The sequence below is a fragment of the Saccopteryx bilineata genome, chromosome 5 (assembly GCF_036850765.1).
Source record: "Saccopteryx bilineata isolate mSacBil1 chromosome 5, mSacBil1_pri_phased_curated, whole genome shotgun sequence".
NCBI lineage: Eukaryota > Metazoa > Chordata > Mammalia > Chiroptera > Emballonuridae > Saccopteryx > Saccopteryx bilineata.
The window spans coordinates 92784034-92794225 of record NC_089494.1 but is presented as its reverse complement, the minus strand read 5'-3'; the positions used below and the strand labels follow the sequence as shown (position 1 = coordinate 92794225).

Genomic DNA, 10192 nt, shown 5'->3' with positions numbered 1-10192 from the left:
TTATTTTCAGGATGCATTTTTAAATATGTGTGTTTCTTCACTGTTGAGATAGCAGGAAACAACGTACAAATTCTCTGGAATACCATAGGTCTAGAAAAATAAACAGTTTAAAAGATCTCAACATATGTCTAGTTTGGGTACTGCATAATACTAGAGGCATGTTGTTCATATGTGTCATCATCAAAGATTGGTATGTTTACTAAATATTTCATGGAAAAGACACTTTTTTGCACATATGTATTATTTGGGCTAGAGAAGGCAAGTATTTCAGAAGTAAGAGGAACAATGATACATAAAATGACCAAATGAATGGTGAGTAGATGAAGTTAGAGCACGCCAATTATATTTTTGTTTGTTTGTTTTTAAATGGAATGCTTTAAATAATTTGAGCAGATAGTTTGTTTAGCTATCTTAGTGGTACGTTGAGATTCTGAGAAAAGTGCTTAGAAACTACAGATGAGAGTTTAGAAAAAAAGATACAGAAAGAGGCTTTCAGCATATTATCAAAATAAATTCTTACCCAGTTTCTTACTTCTTTCATATACTTTTGGCTTTCATTTGTAACTCAATTTTAGGTTTAGTTTATCCTAATTTCATAACTGGCAGCATATTAGAAAGAATATGCCAGTGCCAAATTATTTTGCAGTTATTTGGTTTGGAGTTACACACACTTTGGTATAAAGGATTGATCTTTCTGTGTTATAGAAGGATTTAAATTCAACATCAGTTTCACAAACTCTTGGATGGAAAGCAACATCAGGTTTATTTAACTAGCAACATTTTATTTTTAATACATACCCAGTAAAATGTTTGGGGCAAATAAAAAGAAACCTGATTCATCTCAAAACATGCAATTTCATGTATATGTACACACATATATACATAACCTCTTTTAGGACAAATAATTCAATGATGATATATTTGCTGTGGTTCATATTTTAAGTCAGCAACAAAGAAGTCACTCTTTGGGGGTTGCATCAATCTATGAATCATTCCTTACTAGTTACCCTGCAATTTCTTCCCATCATTGCCCGGGATCCTGTGATTGAAACTGTCGTGAGTTCTGTGAACAATTATATGCCATGACTCCACAGCCCTGCACCCATTAAGTCAGTTTTTTCCCCTTGATACTGAATCAGTTCTCTCACATATGAACCACAACTACTTTAGAGGGTCCATTCCAATATTGCCATAAGTTGAATTGAGAGTAAAATAAACATTTCCCCCTAGTTTCTTCTTTATATTTAAAATGGATAAGTTGTTCTAAGAACTTTCCCTTAGTAAGAGGTAAAAAAGAAATTAAATGAGAGTAGAGAACGAATTCTTTACATTCAATTAACTGGATAGTGAAATGTAAGATGTGTCTTCATGATATTAAGACCAGGACATGAAGAGAAACGCCAGACAGTGTGGAGTTATGAATGAGGCACTCCATCTGCTGTTTCAGTTGGTTTTCCTCTGGCTCTTTCTCCAAAATGTAAAATTTCTGTGTTCCACCAATACAACGCATTGGCAGAGAAATTGTTGATTCCATAAATCTTAATTTTGGAACAGATTCTCATTTGACAACTGAATGATTTTAGCTCCATTATTTTTTGCTTCCTTGAAACTATACACAGGCCCTTATATTTCTTACTATTGCCAAAGTCTGTTACTTCTAACTAGGCATCATCTGCTTGTTTTCAAAGGGCAGCGACTTACTGCTTACTTGGCCCTTATGGATCTGGGGAGAAGTCTTTTGAGAATGGAAAACATTTAGGTTTGCATCCATTGTTTGGAGTAAATAAAAAGTATGTTACTTCAGAATAATCACAGAAATCACCTTACTCTATAAGAACTGAAGAATTGAAATATATCTTGAGAGTAAAGATTTGTGATCTCTTTCTGAAGGGAGGCATATCTGTGAAGTAAAGTTTTCATAGAAGTTTTCCAAAGACTAGTTGTTATAGAAGAAACTTCAAACTTTATTTTTATCTATTAGTTTTGTAAAACTACATTTTATATTCACAAGACTTTTTTAAAAATTAACCTAACTTTTAAAAATACCAAACAGCAAAGCTAATATTGTCAACAAAAGACTAAAAAGTACATAATTTATGAATTTTCAAAAGTTAACTATGGGATATAAGTAGAATAAGAGTCTATATGCAAGTATAATTTTTCACATACAAACTATCTTAATATGTAATAGTCAATAATGTTGTTTTATTAATTATAACAAAATATATTTAAAAGTTCTAGTAAATGTTCTGATTCAAAATAAATGCATATATTTCTTTTTTTTTGTATTTTTTCTGAAGCTGGAAACGGGGAGAGACAGTCAGACAGACTCCCGCATGCGCCCGACTGGGATCCACCCGGCACGCCCACCAGGGGCGACGCTCTGCCCACCAGGGGGCGATGCTCTGCCCCTTCGGGGCATCACTCTGTTGCGACCAGAGCCATTCTAGCGCCTGGGGCAGAGGCCAAGGAGCCATCCCCAGCGCCCGGGCCATCTTTGCTCCAATGGAGCCTGCTGTGGGAGGGGAAAAGAGAGACAGAGAGGAAGGAGAGGGGGAGGGGTGGAGAAGCAGATGGGCGCTTCTTCTGTGTGCCCTGGCTGGGAATCGAACCCGGGAATTCTGCACGACAGGCCGACGCTCTACCACTGAGCCAACCAGCCAGGGCATATATTTCTATTTTCAAATGGAAAAATACATATTATTTCAATGCATTTATCAGACCAATAAAGTTTTAAGTACAATCAGAGCAACACATTTTTTCATGAGTAAAATAAAAAAAGACTCAGAACTCAAATATATTATTTTCTGGTCCTCAAATCATTTTCTTTCTCTCTTTGATATATATGTATTACTTTCTCCATACATATATGACAGTTATTGCTATGGGCAAACACCTTGGGGGGAAAATAAAAAATACAAATCCCATTCTCTCCCCTTTGCCCTTGTTTTTATCCACACCTTTTACCCAGCCCACCAGCTCTTTTCAATGTTGAGTTCAAAGTTGTCACTTGGAAAGACAATCTTATAAATTGGAGTGAACTGTCAAAATAGGTAAATACCTTTCAGTAAATAGAATAAATTCTATTTTAAATAATTCTTCCATATCCACTGGTTGTTGATCACTATTGAGTTCATTTCCGTATCATGGCCCTAATATCTGGAGAATGCTGGTTGGGTTTCAGTGCCACTGCAAACAGCTACCTTGAGAAAAAAATTGATCGTCATAAAGTCAAAACAATATTTTCTTTTGTTTGTTTTTTCATTGAATTTATTGAGATGACACTACTTAAGGTAATTATAAAGGTTTCAAATGCCCAATTCTACAACATATCTCTTTATACCATTTTGTGTGTTCACCCCTATAAGTCAAGTCTTCGTCCATCGCCATTTATACCTCCCTTATCCTCCTTCACCTTCTCAGCCCCGGTGTTCACCACACTGTTGTTCATGTCCATGAGCTTCTCTCTCTCTCTTTTTGTCCTTTTTTCTCAATTCTTTCATTCTCCTCAGTCAGTCCCCACCCCATACAGCTGTCAGCCTGCTCTCTATGTACGAGTCTGTCTCTATTTTGCTTGTTAGTTCACTTTGTTCTAAGCTGCTATTTTTTGTTTTGTTATGTTTTTAATTTTTATTAATTTTTAAGTTAATGTGTTTACATGGATTCAAGTGTCCCACTGAATATAACACTTTCACCCCCACCCCTGTGTCCCCTTTTACACCTCCTTTACCCCCTCCCCCTAACTCCCTCCCCCTTTCCCTCTAGGATTTGCTGTCCTGTTATCTATATCTCCGTTTATGTATATATAGTTTCTCTGATCCCATCCCCTCATCCCTCTTCCCTCTGACAGCTATCCCTCTGGTCCCTAGAACACCGCGTCTGCCTCTATTCCCTTTCTCAGTTCACTTTGTTCATTAGATTTCTCATATATGTGAGGTCATATGATATTTTTCTTTCTCTGCCTGGCTTTTTTCACTTAGCATAACAATCTCCAGGTCCATCCATGCTGTCACAAAAGGTAAGATTTTCTTCTTTTTCACAGCCATGTAGTATTACACTGTGTATATGTACTACAGTTTTTTAATCTACTCGTCCACTGATGGACACTTGAGCTGTTTCCAGATCTTGGCTATTGTAAACAATGCTGCAATAAACATAAGATGTTAGTAACCAACATTTATAAAGAACTTCTAGAACTCAACACCAAGAAGGTAAATAATCCAATTAAAAAATGGGCAAAAGAACTGAATAGACACTTCTCCAAAGAGGACATACAGAAAGCCAATAGGCCTATGAAAAAATGTTCAACATCACTAATCATTAGAGAAATGCAAATTAAAACTGCAATGAGACACTACCCCACACCAGTCACAATGGTGCTCGTCAACAACACAACATCTAATAAGTGCTGGTGAGGATGTGGAGAAAGGGGAACCCTCCTGCACTGCTGGTGGGAATGCAGACTGGTGCAGCCACTGTGGAAAACAGTATGGAGATTCCTCAAAATATTAAAAATGGAACTGCCTTTTGACCCAGCTATCCCACTTTTAAGAATATATCCTAGAATACCAAATCACTGATTCAAAAGTAAAAACAATTTTTTGATTAAATACAATTCAAATATCTAGCTGTAATGACTATGATAAAGATAACACTGTTCTGGTGTTTGAATATCTCTGACAAAAAAAAACTAATTATTAGACAAGCAAGATAAATTGTGATAAGATTTTCAAATCAAATTACATTTAACCCTTAAAGACCATGGTTTTGAACTTCACAAGTCCACTTATATGCAGAGTTTTTTTTTTTAAGAAGTACCAGAAGTTGCCTGATCAGGGGATGGTGCAGTGGGTAGAGCATTGGACTGGGATGTGGAGGACCCAGGTTCAAAACCCTGAGATGGCTGGGTTGGGCACAGGTTCACCAGTTTGAGCGCAGGGTCGCTGGCTTGAGCTTGGATCATAGACATGACTCCAAGGTTATTGGCTTGAACCTAAGGTCGCTGGCTTGAGCAAGGGGTTAGTCACTCTGCTGTAGCTGCCCCCTCTGCCCCTGTCAAGACAATATGAGAAAGCAATTGATGAACAACTATGGTGCTACAATGAAGACTTGATGCTTCTCATCTCTCTTCCTTCCTGTCTGCTTCCTGCTTCCTCTCTGTCCTCTCAGTCTCTGTCGCTGTCATAAAAAATAAAATAAAAAAAAGAAGAAGCACTAGCAGCATTTTTGATTCATGGTTGGGAGTCTGTGGTGTGAAGGACCAACTATATGTATCAATCTATGCCATTTTACATAGGGGTCTTGAGCACCCAAGAGTTTGGTATCAGTGGGAGTCCTGGTACCAATGCCTTTCCCCCCACCTTGGATATGAAGGGACAGCTATGTTTTTAGAAAGTCAAATTTACACATAAATGTTTGCCTGCAAGGGTGGCGATGCCCCAAAACCCTGAGTTGTTCAATAGTTAGCTTTTTTTTTCTTACTATTAGCTCAGAGCTCTTGCAGAAAATGGATGGAAACAATTAAGAGTTAAATAAATATACCCTTTTCAATGATGTAGGCAAAGTGTAACATAACCATTAGGAAGAGTAGAACTGGGAAGAGTAAAGTGGTAGCAAGCACAGACCTGAAGGGTATGAAGGGTGCCAAGAATGAGGTGGTAAATAGTCCCCAGAAGTAGGGGATGCCACAGGATGTCTGCTGACTTCAGGGCCTAGAGCCTAGTCACCATGGGTGCCAGTGCAATCCATCCCCTGTGCACTCTGTTCCTCTAGTCTCTGTCTAGTTGTCCCCAATGGTCTCCTCCTCCTTAATCCAGAGGGCAGGACACTTGTTGATATTGTCTGTCAAGGCCATTTTCCTGAGACTTGGGGCTGATGGGATGGATCAGAAGCAAAAGCAGACACAGAGAATTGTTTACTTTGGGCTCATAGACATTTATATTTGTAGATATTTTAAGGTCATTGATAGTGACTCTTTTGATGTCTGTTCCTGAGGTTGGTATAAAGGCTCATTATTTAATTAATTTTTTAGAGAGAGGAAAAAGAGAGAGAGACAGGAAGGGAAAGAGAGAGGGAAGAAAGAAATGAGAAGCATCAACTCGTAGTTGCTTTACTTTAGTTGTTCATTGATTGCTTCTCACATGTGCTTGACTGGGGGACTCAAGTCAAGCCAGGGACTTGGGCTCACACCAGTGAGCTTGGGTATCAAACCCATGCTCAAGACCACAAGCCTACACTCAACCCAAGTGACACTGGGGTTTCAAACTGAAACTTCATATCCCAGGTTGATGCTGTATCCACTGAACCACCACTGGTCAGCCCTAAAGGCTTATTTTTATCTAAAACTTGCTACAAACAGTCCTGAGATATTTCCATCTATTAACCCATAAAATTTTCCCTAATAGTCACATTTTATTCTTATTTCCATTAATCCCATTTTGTCACCTGAAGAAACTGAAGCTTTGGGTGACTAGATCAGATTTCACAGCTAAACTGTCTAGCCAGACATGACAGGTAACCAGTTTTGTATGTGATACATAGAAACATTAAAGGATGGATTCTATACTGACCATAGGGTGTTTATTTTCCTCCAATGAGAATCATCTTAATGCTTGTTTTAATCAGTATTAACTACTAGCAATAATCCAAACTGAATTGTCATTATTTTTACCACGTGCCTTCTTCAATAGTTACTAAAATAAGCACTATACTTAAATATAAAATTGATAATAAGAAAAATATTTTTAGAGCACAATCATTCATATGGAATGGTGGCTATTTTCTGTATTTTCATTTTTAATAAAATAATTACTCATGGAAAACACATGCTTTTTATATTACCTACACAATTCTTGAAAAGAAAGAATTTAATGCCAAACACAGTTGTTAAAAATCTTAATGTGTTTATCTCATATAATACTAATTTTCACCATTGTTTGGTTTTTTTAAGATTCAGAAATCATTTAAAAGCTTATTTTTCTTTCCCACCATCACAGAAAATAACTTAAACAAGGAACACTATGAAAACAAATAGATCAAAATTGCCAAATAAAGTAATAAAAGCATTCATTGCATTCAATTCAAAGTGACTAAGAGTTTTGTGTGCTGATACCGTGTAGAAAGAAGGGCTTATGCCCCATTAATGTAAAAGAATAGACAAGCTTTACCTCATGTGCAGCTGAAGTCAGCCCAGATTGATTAAAAATGAACTTAATATGTAAATGTTTTCCATAAGGAAAAAAAGTCAACACCTATATAAAGATCTATATAAAGACCTTTTCATTTATTAAAATAAACAAAATAGAAACATATTTTGATATGATTTCACAAAAAGATGAATTCTTGCTCTAACTTGTCAGGTAGCCATTTTTGTCCATGATACATAGAAACAGTAAAGGATGGATTCTATCCTGACTATGGGGTGCTTATTTTCCTCCAACGATAATTGTCTTAATGCCTGTTTTAATCAGTATTAACTACTGGCAATAACATGCTTTTAATTATGTTTTAAACAAGTCCTTTATTGGGCTGTTTGGGGAAGCTAATTAGTCAAAAGGAGCTGTTAATCAAAAACGTGTTACTGGCACAAAATAAATGTTCATTTAAGGAGCCATTTGAAATAAACCTGGCTCATTGCCTCTGACAACCTGCAAGGACACCAGAGCCTCCCGAGGATAACTCCTTCAGTACTTGCCTGGATACGCCTTGCTGCTCAGAAGTTATAAGGAGAAACATTAAGCAGTTTAGGTCATTCATCAGCTAACTTTTACTACTGTACTCAAGAAAATGAGCCTCCTAGGAACTTCACAGCAGATCTATTCCTTCATTAGCTAAGTAATATTGAGAGAGATGTTCCTGTCACTGCGAATGGAGAAATCTATTGCACTGAGTTTTAGTGGTATCTCTTTTGTCTATGAGCTGTCTTTGCAAATTCCAAGGTATTTAGGCTGAAAAACTAGCATAATTATCTCTGAACATTTTTCGTATATATTCATTTCTTTTATTGAACGATCTCTAGCTGGAATGTACCACTGGGCAAAATTATGTTTTATGTTATGCTCCAGTCTTGGACTGGGCTTTCTCATTATTATTCTCTATTAGAAAGATGCAAATTGAAATACAACTTTGAAATAATTTCAGAACAATTGTTTTGATGGTTTAATTCTTCAACCTTAAAGTAACTTAAAATATTGGGAAACAATATGCCATGTTGTAGTGAGAACATTAATTTTAAAGTTTATATATATTCATTTGCGGACTAGTCTACTTGTCTTTAAGATTTTGCTTACAACTCAAAATGCTTTTTCCATCCTCCATGTTTGAAGGTTAAGACGACTAAATATTTGATGTCCCATGGTGAAATTTTTCTGGTATTTCTAATTTTTGGAAATCCAACGTTCAAAGTAGAACTACTCCTTTTGAAAAGCTTATTATGTATGTGGTTGATCTTTGTATGGCTGAATTAGCTCACCACCACAAGCAAGGATATATCTTTGGCAAATATTTGTTCACCACATGTGTATCAAGCACCTCCTATGTGTCAGATATTGCATAAGGAGGGAGAGGCACATGAGAGGGTAAACCCAGCAGCTCTGCTCTCTAAGCTGTGCAGTCGGATAGGAGGTTTAAAGAGGTTCCTATTTTTCAACATGCAACACTGATACAACATAACTTTAAGAAAACTGAACAAAACTGTTGGAAGATGTCACAATCTGTGGTATCTATTCAACCCTTCCTGGATTTCTGAGAAGTGTTGCCATATTCATAATAGACTTTTACCATGGATTTTTGATTTTTTGTAAAATTGTTATTTTATGTTTGTTTTAGTGTTTCTGTGTTGACTTTTGGTGTTTTGAGTAAAAGGAGTCAAACAAGGGTGAGTGTTCTCCACATCCCCGGTGTAAGGTTGGTTTTGCCGACTGGAAATGAAAGGCTGGGGACCCTGGAAATAAGAGCCCTGTAAGTCTCCCAACATGGTTCCCTATCAGGAAATGGAAAATATGAAGGTTGGCCTTGTTCATTTCCTTTGCCAGCAAAGGTGGTAGGAACCTAAGGCAAAATTAATCTAAAATGGTTTGAGGACCTTAAGATATAGTGTGACCAGAAGTCAGAGCCTAAAACACTTAAGTCCCCAAAGTGATTTCCCTAGTTGGATAAAAAGGAAAAAAACAAGAAAGTTACTCTGAAGGAAGAAAAGGCAGTCAGGTCAAGACATCCTGGATTGTGGTTGGCCTACCCCAGAAAAAACAGGCAAAGAGAAAGAATTACTAAAAGTATGTGCAAGTACAGTGCAGATGTAAAGAGTGAAACCTTTCATATTGACTATTAGACACCAGAAACTGCAGTCCTGGTGAGTGTGAGGGTAACATGGGCAAAGGAGTTGGGGGCAAAAGCCTGAAGTTTTGCTCCCATAAAGATTAGAAGAGAAAGGAAACCTTGAGATATCTCAAATGGGTTTATTTATTACTTTCATCCTAGCCTGTTCCCAGAAACAAAATGACTCACATTAATTGAGCTCATGCTGTGTGCCATTTTGGTGCAAAGTGCTTATGCACATTATTTCATTAAATGCTCTCTCTATGTAGCTCCTACTTTTGTCCTAAAGTGCAAATAATGGAACTGGTCATTTCAAAGAGTAAGTAATTTCTTAGTCACAACTCACAGATAAGACCGGAACCCAAGTCTCAAACTCAAAGCCACAGCTTGGAGAAGAGCCAAATAAAGCTTCCTGACTGAGCTATGAGTTAGAAATAAGCTTTTATTATGATATTCTAGTGAGATATTGCATTTGTTCTCATTGAAACACAGCTGATCTTCCCCTGAATATTATAGCGACTTCCATGAGATCACATAAGTATCTGCGTGTTGTATGGGTAGATAGATAAATGAGTGAATACATATAGGCATCTACCAGGAGTTAAAGTCTTTACTACCTAACATTTTGGCTAGAGTTAGTTATCACAAAACCCTACAGGTACCAAATTAGTTCAGACCCCATTTTACAAAGCTCTTTTTATGCTGCTTTGGTCATGTGTTACATTCTTATGCTTTATATTCATATATCATATTTACATAAAAATATAGCAATATAATTTTATTGCTTTGTTTTGTTATTGCTGGTGAGGAAACTGAGGCTTAGGTATGTTTAGGAATCTATGGAAGATCATGTACTTATTTAATATTACAAAGCCTG

The 10192-nt window shown here is 36.8% G+C and overlaps 1 non-coding gene across 1 annotated transcript; it reads right to left on the bottom strand.

Annotated features, from left to right (window-relative positions):
* Positions 1-2591: 2591 nt before the first annotated feature.
* TRNAD-GUC (transfer RNA aspartic acid (anticodon GUC)) lies at positions 2592-2667 on the bottom strand. The gene has a single exon. It is a non-coding gene; the product is annotated as a tRNA-Asp (tRNA).
* Between the last annotated feature and the right edge of the window lie 7525 nt (positions 2668-10192).